The 18,985-nt window shown below is 36.4% G+C and overlaps 1 long non-coding RNA gene across 1 annotated transcript; it reads right to left on the bottom strand.

The window, feature by feature from the left end:
• Nucleotides 1–1,610: 1,610 nt before the first annotated feature.
• Nucleotides 1,611–8,434, bottom strand: LOC124172367. Its single transcript, XR_006868143.1, has 3 exons — nucleotides 8,402–8,434; nucleotides 7,547–7,666; nucleotides 1,611–1,649 (listed from the first exon to the last, which is right to left on the bottom strand). It is a non-coding gene; the product is annotated as an uncharacterized LOC124172367 (long non-coding RNA).
• Between the last annotated feature and the right edge of the window lie 10,551 nt (nucleotides 8,435–18,985).

Raw genomic sequence — 18,985 nt, 5'->3', positions numbered from 1 at the left:
AGTAACCAAATTTTAACGTGTGAATATAAACCTCATTTGGATCATTTTGAGATTAGGAAAACATAACTTTTCTCAATTATGAAAAATAAGGGCCGGCCTACTAGGCATCCATGTGAAAAAATGGGATAAAATCTGATGCTGCTATATTGCAGAAAGAGATTTCCACACAGAAAACTAAATGTATCATTGAAAATCATGGAGTTAATGATGAACAGCTGACATTTGTAAAATGAAAAGTAGAAACAAATTTCCAAAAGTGCTGCATGCAAATGTCAAACCTAGGACCTCTAGGTAGTAGCCAAACACCATTAACACCGGGCTACCCATCCTACTTAAAGGGAGACCAATTCAATGCAGATATATTAGATATGTAAATGTTGAACTGCATTCCTTTTTGAAAACCATTGGCTATGTAACCCCTATAGAGGGGGGGGGTGATTTGTGGACAGCTACAGATGGACTACAACACTACAATGTTTGATTGAAATCTGAGACCTGATTTTCTTAATGAGCTATGAATTATCAGTCGTAGGATTTCATACCGTAAAATAAGCACCTTCATGATGCATGACTTATTGGTCCCAGGATATTTTATAGCAAAACAAATATCGTATTGAGATATGCTTTGTCACTACCAAGATTTTAATATAGAAAAATATAAGGTAAGAAAACTACAACACCTTAATACAAGATAAAGAAGAAAAAAATGGCTTATTTTGATATAAGAATATGTACCTGTTTCAGTTATAAGTAACATTGAATCGAATGGGTTACACAGCCAGTAAATACTCATGTGTCAGCCTAACTAAGATGGAAGGAATTTGAAGAAGGGTCACTATAATTCCAATAAGTCACTGGGAATCCACGCTCCTACATTTCAGACTCTTTGTTACACACCACTGGGAAAAAAGTTGACCTTTGTCACTTGTAAAGCTAGAGCTTTAGGTCATTTGCACCAAACCTCCTTCCCTTGCAACCGGTGGCAATAAAGTACGCCTCTTGCCAAGGCACAAATAAAAGTAGCATAAACGTGCAAAACACTGTTTGCTCATGGCCCGTACATGCCCACTGCCTTTCATATGCCAATTCACGCAAACCATAAGCCAGTTACTAACATGCAACTATGTAAGGCTTTTGAGTACTTGAGCCTCTTTTGAGCCACTGAAATTCACAGGTATTTTATGTCATCACATGAATAACTGCACACACACAAAACATTATGGGCCACGTGCCCACTGAAGACCGTTTTAGGTTTATTTTATCAGTCGCAGGATATCATATAGTAAAATACAAAGCTAGAAAACTACATCACAAATGTACAACATTAAAAGGAAAAAACAGCATATAATGAGATAAGGAAACTTGTTCGAGTTCCATATAAGTAACTCTGAATCGAATGCATTGCCATCAATGCTGTGTAGTAAGCAAGATATCATATCAATAACAATGATAATTTTTTAGATATTTACCCACTATCTCCTTCAACAATTAATTAAATTCTATAACAGTAACTCCACACATACCTGGGCATTCTCCTCTGGAGATGGTTCCTCCTTTGCCCCGACCAGCGTCCAGTCCAGGTCTGCCACCATGGCTCCCCTGCCCTGAGCTTCCACCTTTTCACCTTGGAAAGCAGTTAAGGTATTGGGCTGCAACATAAACCCCAATAATCATCTTTGAGATACAGAAAAATGGAAAAACTTTTGAGAAATCCTCACACGAATAAAATTAAAGGTAGTTTCAAATTGATATAGCCTTCATACTACCCTGCACGCTGCCTCAAGGTAATAAATGTTAGGAATGTATAATTACGTTGTTAAATTTGCCACTTCACTATGCTCCTATTACTTCTTAATTTCATTGCAAAATCCTCGCAAAAGCTACGTGCAGATCCTCAATGTAATGGTTTCTGGAGTTGTAAAACTCCAGATATAATCTTATTCGAAAAAGAAACTTATTTTAAGGGAGAAATTTGCATGAGAATCCAGGGCTCAGACGTAATGACATACATTGATGGAAAATAAATAGGGTCAACAACGGAGGATAACTTATGTGTATTTTGGCTTGTAATTCAGTTTAGAGACCAATATAATAGTATTAAAATTTTGACAAATGAAAATAACTAACTCAGGCAAGATATGAAGGTTCATTTACTCTGCATGGACAATTAATAAGTAGGGATAGGAAAATTTCGCCGTTTCAAATTTAGTAGATTTGGCAAAAAAGTGTCCTTATAGAGGAAGTTACAAAATACCACAAAGTGACTGGGGAAATGGCTTTTAAACTCAAAAAATGTCGCGAATTATGTCCAAAAACTTAAATTTTTATTTTTTTGGGGAAAATGGTTGAAACTATCATTTCAAAAACAAGAAAACGCAATACATTGCACGGAATGTTTTCAATTCGATTAAAATGAACACAAGTGCAAGTATTCCTTAGGTACATGGAAGACAGCAGTTCCTACAAGCATGAATAATGTTAGGATACGATTGCGGGATGATGGCTTTGTGTGTTTTTAATTTGCAGCCACACAATGCAATAGACATCCGATCTCCCATCCTTACTCTGAAGGAATAACTGTCTATTTGCTCTCCAAGTCAAACAATGGAAGAGCAGCATGCACATTTTTTTCTCATCACATCACGAATGGGAATCTGAAGCATGCTGCTAAGAGTATTGTCACTCCATGCGCATTAAAATCAGATTTCAGCGGTATATCTGGAGTAGCCCAGTGCTAGCCTGATGAATGCACCCATGGACTGCACATGCAAGAATACAGGCTGTTTGCATCTCTGCCTTTTAGCCATATCTGTCAAATAACTATTTTCCAGTGTAATTTCTTAAGTAGCCTTGTTTTGTTGCTGGTGTCTCGGAGGTTCAAGTTATTTTGACGAATTAATTATTGCAACGCCGAATACAAAATTGAGCACAAGTGACAGGGCTTTTCAGTATCAAAAGTATAGATTTTATTGTATCGATAAAAGTATGGTAATGTGCGAATTCTGCAATTTTCAGGTAGCTTGGTAAAGGTAAGACTCGATTTAAAACATTTGAAACCTTCGAAGCATCTAATTGCTGTCAAATTTGGTAAGGATGAAAATTCTTTTAAGTTACAAGCATCAGTCTCTTCCTGGATCAACTGCTGCCAAGAAAAAGCAAATGGCTCATCATTTTGGGATGTGGATAGTAGAAAATTTTATTAAAGCTGACACTGCTTTCTACAAATTCGAGATTGAGCACATGAAGTCATTTATGAATAGTAAGTACACGAGTACAGTAGCTTTTTGTAAGTTAAGTATAAGCTTTCCATTCCTTTCCAGAGTGATAGGAAAACTAACATTTTACTTATCACTGTGAATAATTTTACCTTGCTACAGTTGCTGGTGACATTCCCTGCATTTGCCAACTGAGGGACATATATATTCCTCATATAAAACTTGAAAGAGAGGCCAACATGAAGACTTGACTATAGCACAGGCAGGTAATAGTTTTCTTGATGAAACAACGGACAAGAGAGAAGAAATTGTTTTTGTGATCCAGCTAAAAATTGTCCAACTTCCTGATAGTTCCTTTGACATTGTAGTTGGTGATGTATATTCTTTGGAAACTGCTTATTCCAAAACATGCTCAAGAGCAATTTTAGGCACACTGGAGAAGTATGAAATACCACTTGATAATGTAACAGCAATAGTGTCCAACTCTGCTCGCTACATGACAACATGTTTTCATAAAATGGAGGATTCGTTGCCAGACGATGTTCTGATCATTCAGTCCTAGGCCCATGAACTTAGTTTAGTACAGTATACTCCAGGGTAACATCAGCATATCTTGCAGTAAGCAGCACCCGAAGTGAAGCTGGTATTCATAAACACGCGAAAAAGGAAGAGCCTTCATAGAAAATATATTTGGATACAACCTACCCCTAATCAGCAAGTGCCATTATTTCCTCAGCCATTTTTAACCAGGTGGAGCTCCTGGTATGAATCAGTGGCATATCTTGCAACACAAGCAAAGGATATTGTAGGGTTTATGCACAGTGAGGACATGACAAGTGACAATGCTGGGTTGATTTTCTCCATAGTATTTCAGAAGAAGACTAGGAAGCAATCCAAATACAGGCTATGTTCATCACAGAATATGGTAAACACATTGTGGAAATGATCATATTTCTGGAAGGACAATCGCAGTCACCTGTAAATATTCTAGATGGGCAACTTAGTCGAATTCAGCAAGCACTTGAACTCGTTGCATGAGGGAGTTACGGAAGCAATGTTATTAAACTGCTAGAGGATTGTGAAAGGAGAGTCAGTAGGGGCGAGATGAGTGCAGTCCTGTCCAGTGCAGCTTCCCATGCTGTAACCAAGCTACTGGAGACACGCATTAATGATCCCACTTCACAGTTTTGTAAGTATATCAATCTATTTGACCCAGCTGATATAGTACTAATGATTATCACTGAAGAACTTGAGCAGAAAATTAACGGATTAAGTTTGTGTTCCAAAGTGGATGATATTGATGTAATGCGATGCTACAAAGAACTGAAATCTTTTGAGAAGAATCTTGCAACTGGAAAGCTAAAGGTAGATGTTAAAGCAGTATTGATAGGGATGTCACTAACATTTCTAACATTTAGTGAAGCTGTGTTTGGAACGATTTGGATTTCTTGAGTAAATGTCGACTGTGAACGATTCTTTTCTACATACACAAGAGTGGTGGGTGATAAGCGTTATTATTTAGCTCCAGAGAATCTAGAACTTTTTATTGAAGTATACTTTGAAGGTTGAAACAAACAAAATCTAGTACATTATATAGTGTAAGTATGGAAAATGTTTAGTGGCATTGACTCTCAGTTATCATGGTGGCTTGATTTGACTCTACAGTGCTACCTATGTTATTCTAGATCAAGTGGGATTTGTAAAAGAATTTAGATTGGAATTTACATATTAGAAATAATAAAAACTTACTAACCACACTAAACAGCATGCAATTTTTACACATGTCACATTCCCCATTTCACTACCGACAGGTATTACGGCTTACTTTTCAACTTAGATCGACTTTCCCGGTACCACCACTGAGGTGATTGTCTGCAGTCATGACATGGCTACAAGGGGAGCATCACATAACCGAGACATATGTGGTTAAATTATAGTACTGACCCTTTTCTAGGTTTTGAAATAAAAACTAATGTAAGTATATATTTAAACTTGTAGTTTATGAGAAAACACCGAAATGTCTATTTGAAAGAACCACATTTCCAATTACAAAGTACAGCTTTTCTCCCTCTCAAACCACCGAAAAATTCCTATCCCTACTCATAAGTGGTGTTTTCTTGAGGTATTTTACATCCAGGGGCTAAATAAAAATTTGCATTGCAATTCAAGTAGAACATCATTAGCTTTCCCGGAAATAACTGAATCATTTACAACTTATTTGCTCAAAAGGTATAAGACAGTGCTTTCAAACATGTGAAGTTGTTTCAGGTGGAAAAGGAATATATCCATGATAAAATATAAAAAACAAATGATAACGTCACCACTTTAAAGTACCTATTAATCCACTACCTACATTGACTTCAATAATATTTGATTTTCATGTTTCATAACCTTACAAACTCATATCCTAAACTACACAAACCAGAGTAACTAGTTCATTGATAAGCTACAGAAAGTCAAGCTACCATTGATGGAGGAAGCAAGAAAGAAATACACCTTGGAATAGTAAAGGCACAGGGAGCATTCTACAAAAAAGAATGATCTACTCACAGCTGAGAATACAAATACTGAGGTAAGGACACAATGCATCATATACTAAGTATGGAACACATTTATAAATGGTGGCTTCAAAATTTACAGCTCCAGAACAGTAAAGAGATAATCGTGAGTTTAAACTTCCATGCAATATTGCTTTGATGATCTCTATTTTCAAAGCATTTGACCTCTTTCAATTTCTCTTCTAAGTTAATGCTTCATTATAACTTCTTGATTTTTCTACCCGCATTCCTATTTTTGGCCATTGTTCTCTTGGTTTTCCCTCTGTACGGCTCTATCAAAATCACCTACTGCAGCACTGTATTCCTGTGACACAGAGGGCCCACCACTGCTGGGAGGGAATGATGCCATTGTGTTTGAGACTAAAGCAGATCCTTTATGTGTTGATGCTATTCATTCGCAACTCGGCCACCACTCCATTTCTCACGCATGAATACCAATGACCTCGAAGGCTTTAGCATAGACCCTCTACCTGGAAGTCAATCGCCTGATAATCTATGATAGCAAAAATTACCTCTCAGACCGTACTGCTAAAAAAAAACCATTTCCACTAGCTTAACGCATAACTATTGATCTAAATTAACTATTGTCATTCTGTTAAGGAGAGAAGATAAAATACTTCGGTAGGCCCACTATTTAGACCCAATGCCACGTAATGCTTTTGGACATTGCACAGCAATGGATTTTGATTAATATGTAAACAAAGAAGATTTGAGGAAAGCAATACAATTAATATGATTGAAATTTTTGACTTTCGTGTGCACTTAGCACAAGTTCACGTTTTAACATGTGAGTGATTAAGTTTTTTTGATTAAACTACACTGCATTATGATGTTTCCTCAAGGAACAAATCTGCACTATATCAAAATTGCGCTATACAAGGCATGAGTGTATGGCCATCTTAACCTAAAATTTCCTATGGCAGTGGCAAAATACCAATGGCAATGCCAGTAGAACATCAAAAATTCATTTTCCTCGTATTTTTTTGGACACATCGCGCAGGAAAAAAATTATAGAAAACAGGGGCGTAGGGAAAAAGCTGACCTTGTGCAACCTGCAACAATTTTCTATCCTGCTGTGCAGTTGACGAGAAGGAAAAAACACATAAGCCTCACAGGGGGATGATTTTGAGTTTTACATGTTCAACGTTGAAAGTGTTAACATAACCAACAATTGATATCTTTTGGCAATCTACTTGCATCGCTGATGCCCAAAACTAAATTCAAAAATGGTAAAGAAGGTCTAACATATCAATCATGCCCAAAGTAAATGCCTCTTCACTTTCATCACAAAATCCAAATCTGCAACATTTTGATTCCAATGAACATCGATCTCTCATAAGGAATGCGAGTTATGTAGTTGAATCTAGCTAGCAGCTACATCATGATGTCATGGTCAATCTGTTTCACCGTACCTAAATCAATAGTACTTAGTTTAACTCTCAATTCCTAACATCCCCCTTCCACTCCACGGTAAACGGAAGTGAAACTGTGTTTCTAAGATCACATAACAAATGACTGCACAGTGCCGAGATGACAGAGAGCTTACTTGCTCAGTGAGCAAAGTTGAGTGGTCAGTTTGGCAAAATACACCAAATCTGTTCATTACATTTAATTCTAATGATTCAAACATGAAAGCTCTTCCGTAGTAGTTCATGACTGAACAGGCGAGGCAAAATGCAGTACATTTCTGCTGAGAGGTCTTAGGAATAATGCATGAAGGAATGACATTGTGCCGTAGAAAAATTAAACTATACAAGTCAAAAGTACACTCACCAGGTCATCAGTGGCCAATGGGTCTGATGCATCCCTTAAAATTCCAGCTGGATCTAGTGTGTAGAGCACTGGATAGTTCTCCTCACTCAGCTGATGCACGTTCTCCTCTTTCACATGAAACTAGAAGAGAATATTGGGCATCACTCAATAAAAGCAAAACATTAATTCCCTCATTCGATAATGAAAATTCCTGTTTAAATTGAGACCACTCCAGCTGGCCAAAATACTCATGAGATTCTTGCGACTCACAGATCAAACTCCAGCATATAAATGCTCAACTAGGGAGGGGAGAGCTACACCACCAACATCACATGGTTAGAATGAGAGTATTAGAGTAGAGGCCACTTACAGTAAGGGCCCAACAGTGGGAACGATACATGGAGGTTCCACTGTACATTAAAATGTTTTCATCATTTCTTCACCGAGGCTTATGAAAAGGATCCACAATAGTTTATACTGATTCCTCAGTTAAAATAATGGAGGATGAGGGCTTGAACAAATTGAGGGCAATCATGAGAGACAGCCTTGTTATAGCCACCACTAATGGCATGAACAGAGATCTGACAAGGGTATCCCAAATTACACTCCACGGGATAAGAGACATTTCTGTCAACAGTTTATCAATGCTGTACAACTGCTATTTACCTGCATCAAAAATATTTGTGTGGTTCCACTTCCTGCCTCATGTGTCACTACTAGAAAGAACAACATCTGAAGGTTGCATTATGCCAAAGACTTCCCACAAAAATACTTAAATTTATAACAGACACACCCCCATTCCTCATACAACCAAGAAATTTGTAAAACTGAAGGTGATTAGACTCAGTTTTCACTGTGAATGAGAATATAACTTACCAACTTATCGTCCCTGGGCAATAAGCAGTCTGGCACAGGAATGTACACTTCAGTCATTTGGGCTGAGCATGTGAACTCTGAAGTGTTTTCAATGACATCTTGAATGCAGTCCTTAGTCTCCACACAAGGCTCCGACTCCTCATCATCTGCCCCTCCTCCTTCAAAACTCTGTAGAAAAAGTAACAGGGATAAACCTTTATCTCTTTAAACACACATATATGGGATACTCAAAGCATTTAGAAGAAGAATGTTACACATATTGCCTCTGTTATCATATAAAAATAGTCTGGTCTCTGCATGCCTATTAATCAAATACTGAAAAGCTACAGCGCAAACTGAAAAAAAAATTAACAGGAAGATTTCTGATATTCCAAGTACACCCAGTGTCTTTTCTAAATATCTAAGGGGCCATGGAAGCTGCCCCTTCACAGCAAAATACACGACAGAGAATGGAGATTATTCAGATGTATCATTTTCCCGTTTTTTCAAATCATGAGAAATCAAAATAGAGATTGAAGATTCAATTTTTTGCAGTTACGAAAACAAATAATCAAGTTTCTTATTCTTGCACTCAATTTGCTTCTGCATTTATCACTTTAGTAGTAGTAGCTGTTAAAAGGCCAAAATCACTATTTATCCTTCTCTCAACAGTTGAATCATGGGAAAAAAAGCATGTGGAGCATGTTTTCAATGTATTTGTTATGTTCTCTTACCCCTTGTTAATATTCAAATATAAACTCCAGAAGAGAATACATGGTCTAATATTTATGCAGAAAGAAAACAGGCCTCAATATAATCTTCTCTTCCAAAAGTATTTCATGAAACATTTTTTTAAATTACCCTGTCATCATTATCCTTAAAACATGCAAAACCAATTACACAGCAATTATGTATTACGCTCGAAACAAAGTTCCAACTGCCTGTCAATAGATGGCTAAAGCACTGATTGCTAGTCAATTTTGAACTACCAGAATAATCATAACTCAAGCTTTGACATTAGGTAAACAAACTGCTCAACAACCATGATGAATATGTCACGGCATTAGATATTTAGTGTTGAGAGAAGAGCACCATAAAGTTAACCGAGATACTGCTATAACAGAAACACTGTTACACGATTGGTATCATTGCTTCAAAGACAATCATTTCAATGATGACAACTGTTTAGGCGTAGAAAGGCCAAAACCTCAGATAAAATCAATTGGAGACATTGCTCAATGAAGATCAATGCAATACTCAAGAAGAGACTGCTTTGTGTTTGGTGTTGCCCACCAAGCCATTTCCAAGGTATTTCATGCATTGGGAATTTAGTGTCAAGCAAGGAAGTTGTGTTCCCAATGATTCAACAGTAATTCTACAGCATGAAATGCTCAACCTCACATTACAAAGCCAAGAACTTGAAACATTAAAACCTCACTGGAAACACTCAAATGAATGTGCCGAACACACACACCAGATTCCCCAGACATTGAATCATCTGATTATTATTTGTTGCATTCAATATTACATGGTCTGGCAGATCAGCAGTTGCACTCATATGAATACATTGAAAAATGGCTTCATTAAGGCATAACCTCAAAAGATGAACACTCAAACCATTCCAGTATTCAAGCTCTGCCACAATGATGGGGAAAACCTGCAGCTAGCAATGGGCAACGTCCTTTCTTTTACGCCACACCCACAAGATATTCTAATAGCTATATTTCTATCATAGGGTGGGCAGAGGCTTATTAATTAACCACCATTGTAAATTATTAACCACATCAACCATTAAAATAAAAAATAAATACACATCACAAACTAAATCTTTAACTCTACAGTTAGGTGAAACAGTTTATCACCACAGTTACCTGCATGAACTCAAATGTATTCTAAAAAATCAGCAAAAAACATTTATCATTCCTTATGCACTGAGACAATATTTCTGTCAACACACTCCAAACTCATTGCGCAAAATTGATTCACAAATTAAAACAGAACCGTATTCCAAATATCATGCAATTAGTATACAAAATGTTACTAAAACAAATAAAAAGAAGTTTCAAAAGAATAGATCTCAAAATAGATTGTAAGAATTAAGCTACTCTGAGCATAAATTTATAGCCCTTATTTACGGCGATAGCCCCAAAAAAGTAAGAATGCAATAATCTTGCCCTAGGCATGCATATCATAAAAACAATTATCACAGGTTTTCCCTGCGTATAGAAGATCGTTATAAGTAACATGGGAATTCCACTGGGTCAGGTTCTCCAACTCTATATTACAATCAGCCGAAGTTTCTATGCACGAGTTGTCCATCTTCATCAGGACACCAGGGGCGGAATTATGTACACGGATACCGACGTTCGTCGGTGTCGGTAGCTACCGACGATCATCGGTAGCACCGATAGAAATGTGATTCACAAAACGCCGCTACCGACAGATTGTCGGTGCAACCGACAAATTCGTGACGTAATGCTTTTGTCGGTACGAAAGTGGCACCCGCACGCGAGGCTAGGCGCCTCGACCAATCGTATTTCTCCTCTGTTTGCATTAAACAAATGAGGCTCCGAAAACGCCATCTGTTATTCGTCATCCCGCGGAGAAGTTAAAAAGAGTTGATCACTGCTTTGGGAGATATTTACGATGTTTAATCACTCTGCGAACACAATTTCTTACTCCCGTTAGTGCGATGTGACTTGTATTCCGAGATTTTTCTGTATTTACCATCGGATTTTTTCTAGCCTAAGTAAAAAAGCCTTTATATTCAAGGATTAAACGGTCGTTGATAGAAGAACACCGGCAACATTTGGTGCTCAATGTATTGGAATTTTTAAGTGTAATTTTCTTGAAGAGGACTTTGTCTGCTACATAATTGTTCACCTACGCTTATTATGATTGTATTCTTGGGATTAGCAGTTACGAAATTATTTTTATTAGTATTGTAACAATGTACCTTCATCTTGAGCCACGGCTTGTTTACATCGTTTGCCTCATTGTTCGACGTAAGTCCGATACTTCCACAAGGGTAATTATTTAATTAGAAAACATTTTTGTCGCTTGAATTCACATTTTGGGCCATTTAAAATACATTCGTTGAGAAAAACACCGAGATTCCGCGGATGTCTCGGAAGGTATCATCAGTATCATCGCGTCAAGTGTTGTGATTGTGAACTTGTGTGACATACTTTACGCTATCTATTTGGAAGTGTTAACTTTTGCATTTTGATACCATTTGTGTGTTATTTCAAACTTTGCGTTGATATGACTTCGGCTAAATATGCTTGATCAGTGTTAATTTGTGATATACCGTTGGAAGTATGAAGGTTTTCTCGTGTTGAAATTAAATTTTTGTAGTTTTATGATGAATAATTCATTAAATGTTTCCTTGTTTCGTGCAATCATTCTTTTTATTTGCCCCTTTCTACCGATGGAATACACGGTACGTACCCACTCAGTGCTCTTATAGTAATAATGAAAATCTATCTTGAAGTCCCGTATGGTGTTTGGTTAGTAGGGTGAAGTAAATTCAGCTTTAATATTACGGGAAGTTTTGTGCACCGGTAACGACGTCAAAGAGTGAGAGGAGTTAAGTGATGCCATTTATATTCTTCTAAAATATAGTAGCAAATGCTTTTTCTATTTTGTCGTTGCTGTCTGATGCTGTCAAGAGTACTTACGAAGGTAGGAGAGTTATTTTCATTATAAACCCCATTCTCAGACGCTCACATAGAGTATTGAAGTTAATATGAAAGTGAACGAAATGTCCACGTATATATTTCATTGAAAAAGCATCAATAGGCATTCGTTTTTATTGAAAATATAAATTAATTTCGGATCCAAACTTTACGAATCAACAATAGATACCTATCGTGTCTTGTTGTGAGTAATTTAAAAGCAAAGCAATACGTTACATACTTGAAATTGCGGAATATTTATAATGTAAAATACCTTACGCTATTGGAACGCATAATGTAATATACGTGTCACATTGGTAAAGTTAAATACGGCTCCTACTATGTAAATTTTACGTTTCAAGAGTTTAATCAATCATTGATATTATAAATAACGTACAATTAGAGCGCTTCCACGGATCTAGCGTCGTAGATTATGATTTAAAATCGTCAGCTTAGGCCGAAAAGTGTAAACAAAAGTCCGCCATGTTGCTAAAAATTTGTCGGTAGGTCCTACCGAGAGTTTTGAAATCGTCGGTATGTACCGACGGGTTTACCGACAACTGTCGGTGGGATAACGACAATCGTCGATAAAACGTGTCTCCTGTAGGGGCTTTCTCTAAAGCCGTGTCCCAACTCGTTAGCCATTAGGCATCATGTATTTAGCCAGCCAGATTCTGGGCAGCCAACCACAAGGGAGCATGAATTGGGACATCCTTACGCAGGTGCTGCCATCTACTGGGCACTAGGCCAATGCAAAACAAGAGATAATCGGAATGATTTGAACAAATGATGAACAAAACCCACCGTAAATTGTTAAAATGTGATGTGTCAAGTGATTTTGAGTATTAGATGTCGGAGAAGAGTATTTAATCATAATTTTAGTATCTTAGACAAACTTTTTGTAATAGTAAAGTAGGGGTATACTTTCAAATTCGTATTTTTAGTTCCGTATGGTTTTGTTAAAGAGGTTTTAGCTATGTTTGTGGCGAAATGTTAGCGTATATTCCTTTTAATTGGTTTGTAATATTTCAATCGTCTCTCAACCAAGTACTTTTTCGAATTCCTTATGTTTTAGCAATTTAATTTCTAGTTTTGTATTATTAAGAACAGGTCTATTTAGTCTATTCAAACGGTTACCGTCTGACTTGGGAATTATTTTCAAAATTTATTTAGAGTATGGTTTACGTACATAAATCAGGTTTCGGTATCATATATTATAATCACTATAGATTTTAAATGTTGTTACTTATTCCGATTCCAATTTCGGGACTTTGTCCAATAACATATAATAATAATAATTGTTTATTCTTACGGGTGTTAACCTAATGTACAAAAAGTGTTAAATAAGAATTTAGACATAGTGTTACATAATTAAGCATTATTTAACACGTTAAAAAAAGTAAACGGTTGCAAAAGAGAGCATGTGATCGATATAAAAGTTATAAAATAACATATACATATATATGAAGCATACAAACATTAATTAGCATTAAAATTAACGCCGCCTTCTCATTAACTAATTTCTCCGTAATTCTTACACTTCCATTAACGCAATTTCACTATTATAAACAAAATAAAAATTCATAATTATTCGAACAAGTCTCAAAATATCAACACTACTTGCAAACAAGTACTATCCCTTGTTGACAGCCATGATGCCCTTTCTTCTAAAGACGCTTTGCACGCTTTGAATCATGGGAAAAGTCGGGCGAAGGATGCACTCCTCGATGCCTAAATCTGGCGGCCGCGTTAGCTGCCTAATTTCCCTCCCTTATGCTGGCTAACGAGTTGGGACATCCTTCCAAGATGGCGTCATGGCTAAATCCTGGAATTGGCATAGCCAAATGGCCAATTGGGACACGGCTTAACTCGATAGCAAGTCTTATCGACGTTGCTGCGTCGTTAGCTTATCGAAAATCTTAACTAACGACAATTGGTTTTCTCTACGCTCGCTTAACGATATTTTCTCGATAGCACTAACGAAAAATGCCGATAGCTTATCGGGGGACTTGGGAGCCCGTCTTAAGCTTATCGACGCCCGCTATAATGTTTTTAGGTATCGGTTGCTCAGTGCGCGGTAAAGTTATGATTCTGCTACCACAAAGGGATAATGGTATTTTTACTTGAAAAATTATAGATACACTTTTGCAAAGGAGATGGAAAGCATTAAAACGTTTTGCAGCAATCAATGATTATAAAAAGTGGCAACAGAGACATTAGCTTTTGCGGGGGAGTAAACATGTTGTTTGAAGTAGATTTAAGAAATTTATTTACCTTGTGAAAATAACATTTACACATTCCAATTATAGTGCTCCGATTATTTTCAGTCGATAGTTTATTTAGGCTCGATTGATCGGTCTTAACTTTTTAATTAGGGATCTAATCACATCTTGAAGGAGAGAGCAAATGTAATTAAGCATCTAGTGCAGAGAAGACGACTTAGGAATGTTCAGAATCCTAATTTTCGCCGAATTTTTAATTCAAAACAACCTTTTGAATAGCCCCCGATGTGGTCGTAACACAGGTTTTTTGACGCCTTTTTTTGGCTGGCTAAAGCCACCGTTCACGAAAATAATTACGGTTTCCCTCATTTACTCAGAACTCATTAGTCGTCACTTTTAACTTTTGCAATGCTGTTAAACTAAGTCCCAACGAATAATATGCCTGTGTTTTGATGGATACATGCATACACTTATTTTAATATCATTTGAAGTTGCTGATTGCAGTGATTTTCTATGCCTAATTGTGGCTACCAACGATTAACCTATGCTAGGTTTTGCTTTTGTGTGAGTTTAATCAGTAATTCGATGCCTCAACATGGTCTGTGACTATGAAAATATTATATTACTTCCTTAAATGCGCATTTTTTTCTATGTTTACTTTACTGTGTTTATCTTCGCTTTGCGTGTAATAAAATTATAAGTAACAACAACACCAACAACATTAACACTTCCGTAATCTTTACTCAAGAAATTGACACTAAAAACGTTAAGTTTGTGACACGAGTTCACAATCACAACACTCGCGATGATTCCTTCCATGACATCCGCGTAATCTCGGTATTTTTTATCAACGAATTGATTTCAAACATCCCAAAATATGATGAAAGCGTCAATAAGTTTTTCTAATTGAATAACTACCACTGTGGAAGTTGTGGACTTATAGCGGAAATAAGGCAAACGATGTAAACAAGCCGTGGCTGAAGATGCACTCCGAAATTTACATCGTTATAATACTAATAAAAATAATTTTGTCACTACTATGACCACGAGAGTAAAATTATTATAGGCGTAGGTGAACGAGTAAGTAGCAGACAAAGTCCTCTTCAAGATAATTATACTTGAAAATTACGATACATAATGCACCAAAAGTTACCGATATTCTTCCATCGACGACTGTTGAATCCTTGAATATACACGCTTACTTACACTAATTTCCCCCTTATTTTATTTTTTTCTTCATGGAAATATATTACGACACATTATAAAAACAGTAAATGAATCCACTACTAAAATGATACTCATCAGTTTTCTCCATAATTTATTATTCTTTTCCAAATCGACCGGTGCGTTCTTTAGCAGCTTCTTGTTTATTTATGGTGACTATTTATCGCTTATTAGTTACCGTAGTTAGGCGCTGCTTCTTAATGCTACCGAACGAATAAATCTAGGCATGTGATTGGTTGAAAATTCTAGCCTCACTCGCAGGCGCCAACGGTGTATTATTTGCTATCGACGAGCCGTGGTCTTGTTTTGCAACGACGAGCTTTCGTTAAGGTGAGATACAGAAACACACTTTCGATAAGAGGGTGTCGTTGCAAGAGAGGACTTTCGTTAACAACAAAACGTTAACGAGTAAGAGAAATCCCCTACAGAATCGCTCGTACCGAGACTTATCGGTGGGACCGGCTTACCGACACCGACAATCGTCGGTACGGTGTACAGAATTCCGCCCCAGGACAACTCGTTAAAATAGAAATGTCAGCCATGATGGAGTAGGAGAATCTGAGAATTCTTGAGCATGCCATATTCTTTGCAAAGATTTTGAAGACTGTTATGAAGGATAAGCATCTGAGTAAATCAAAATGTATTTCCTAACACAGACAACCTTTGACCATATTTATGTTAAGGTCATATTTAAACTTGCTAACCATAAAATTAGGAGAAAACTTTCAAGTTTTATAATGTATTTTTAGAAACAAAATAGTGTATCTAAAAGATTGTGTAAAAAACGGTTTTTAGAGGCACAAATGCGAATAATTTTAATAAAGCCACTAACAGAAATGGTTTTAGCCAAATATGCTGTGATTTAAAAAATCAAAGTTGATGCAAATATGAAAATTACATTCCAATATTGGAAAATAGTAAATAAAAACTAACTTAAAAAATACAGAAAAGATACACAACATCAAATTTCCAAATTTTCTTTCTAATTCTCTTTACATTTCTAATTTTACATTTTTGATGAAAATGTTTTCTGTGTTAATTTTTCCGGGCTTTCACTATTTTTAGTTATACATAACCATAGCGTCATGAGATCATAGTTAAAGGTAAGGAAGATGCTCCGACCAAAAGAAAGATATTATGTTTACGTGCACATGTGACTTTATATGACAACGCATTGACAAACTAATTTCTGGGTCTATGACACTTCAACCTATAGCAGCAAATCGTCAGGGATTTTTTTGTTCACTTTAACATGCTCCGAGTACCCAATCAAATACTTAAAAAGGTAGCGTGGTATAGCCTAGTGGGTAGATTGCCTTTCTGAGTTGATAAGTAGTGAATTTGAATGCCATACTTTCCTGGATATCGTAGTTTAGCACACACTTAATTTTTGTAGAGGACAAAATATCTTCAATCGTCGCCACTGTGACACCAACTGCAACATTAATAGGACCTTGCCAAGGATTGACGGATAGGGAAAAACAATTAACGGGTAGTTGGACTTGTTACACTTTTCCATAAACCGTTTCGCAAAAAGTGTCTATCTTGATTCATACTGTTGTTGACATAAATCAGAGTTTCACCTTTAACTGTGCAATACTTGTACTACACCAGTCTTCAAATAAGAAAAAACGAAAAGTACTCACCCTGAAGTAACTTTTTCTAAGAACTGCGTCCGATTTTAAACAAATCTTTTTGAAAACACTGAATTCCGTAAGTTTCTTCAAACACAGTGTACACATGGTAGTGGGCAGGCCATCTCCGACAGTAATCTGAGATTTCAATAAACAAGTTACACATCAATAGAGTTTGGAATCAAAACATGAAATGAAGTAAGCACCATTTTAAATAAAATTGATAACATTTAATGTGCCACTTACTTGTAAGCCAACTAAATCATGTAGGGCATCCTTCACAGTTATATTGTACGCTACATTCGAAGTAAATATGCTGTAAAAACGATCATGCTTCTCCCTACAAAGTCTGCAAAGGTCTATTTCTGGATTCCTATCTGAAGATTCCGTGAAAATCCCGATGGTGCGACTCATGTTTTCGATTCAAAATATTATTTACTATTTAAAAGAGGTTTATCGTCAAAGAAATCATCTACTCAGCATTGACCAAGATCAAAAATTCCAACAAGGAAACTACATTGACTAAGATGATGAGTGATAATAAATTACTTTAGAATGCTGAACGAAAGGAACACAAAAGCCAACAAGTGATGAATCAACGGAAAGATATATCACGACTCAATAGCTTGGATTGAGAAAATTTTCAACAATTTATGATACAATTGTAAATTCTTTGGACAAGCATCCACGACAAGATTAATCCACAACGTTCACTTGTTATTATATGACTATACCATAGAGCATATACCATAGATGCTCTATGGACTATACAATCAACCTCTGTATAGAAACGATGTTTTCTATTTGCCATTTTATCCGCCAATAGCACACCTATAGAGCAGGCCAAACATTCGTCTTTGAAGAGTGTTTTCTTTCCATTTAAAAAAAAAAGGACCATTTCATGTAAAATTCATCACATTCAATTAACTTTAGTGTAAAAATGTCTGGTTAAAGGTTATTCTATCACCTGGCCGGATAAAAAAATTAAGCCCAACTTCGGCGTTCGCCAGGTCAGATTACATCTACAGTCTTTAAATATGAATAAGAGTTAAAAATTCTTAACTGTAGAATTAAAAAAGGTTAAAAATATTTTTACTTTTCAAATAATGTAATAAACTAGCATAATATGTGACTTATTGTTGGAAATATTTCATTTTTCGATTTAAGCCTGTTGCATACGCAATCCTCTAGCGGTGAAAAATGCAAACGAAGTATGGTATGTTAATTAAACCTTAATACCTTGGTCAGTTAAGAGTCAGGGCGTCAATGAGATTGGAGTTCGTGTAAAATATTTGCTGTCTTTTCTGTCGAAATGCGATTGATTTTTGAGGTCCAATGTAAATGTGAGCTTTTCATGCACCTTTCCTTTATTATTCTGAAGTGTTTGCTTTGGCGTGAGTCATAGAATTTACCGTAACGTATTAGAAATTTGTAAATAACTGAGTGGTGTGTGCATGGTTTGTTTGAGGAGTGAACTGGTTTTACAGATAGAATGAGTTATTGCTGTAAAAATTGAGTATTACCACTGGGAATTTATCTGAGTCTTCAGAAAGGAATTCTAAGGGTACTCCGTGCGGACTTTGCATGAAGAAAAATTATTATTTTTACAACATATTCTTTTCAATTGCAGGAAGCCAGATAACTGGAAAGGATGCCTTAGACGATTTTGTTGACTTACAAGTAAGTGAGGATTTACATTTTATTGATTTCCTTAGTTATTGTTTTATTCCATTGTATGGGCATGTTTTCCACAGCAAGTCTGAATTCTCTTGCATACGTTTTCATTCCTTTCGTAGGTTGCTGTTGGAGATGGCCTGCCTGCCACTGTATGCCCACTGTGCTTGAAAA

Source organism: Ischnura elegans (genome assembly GCF_921293095.1).
Source record: "Ischnura elegans chromosome 13 unlocalized genomic scaffold, ioIscEleg1.1 SUPER_13_unloc_1, whole genome shotgun sequence".
NCBI lineage: Eukaryota > Metazoa > Arthropoda > Insecta > Odonata > Coenagrionidae > Ischnura > Ischnura elegans.
The sequence above is the reverse complement of the archived record's forward strand: the minus strand, read 5'-3'. Positions and strand labels throughout refer to the sequence as shown.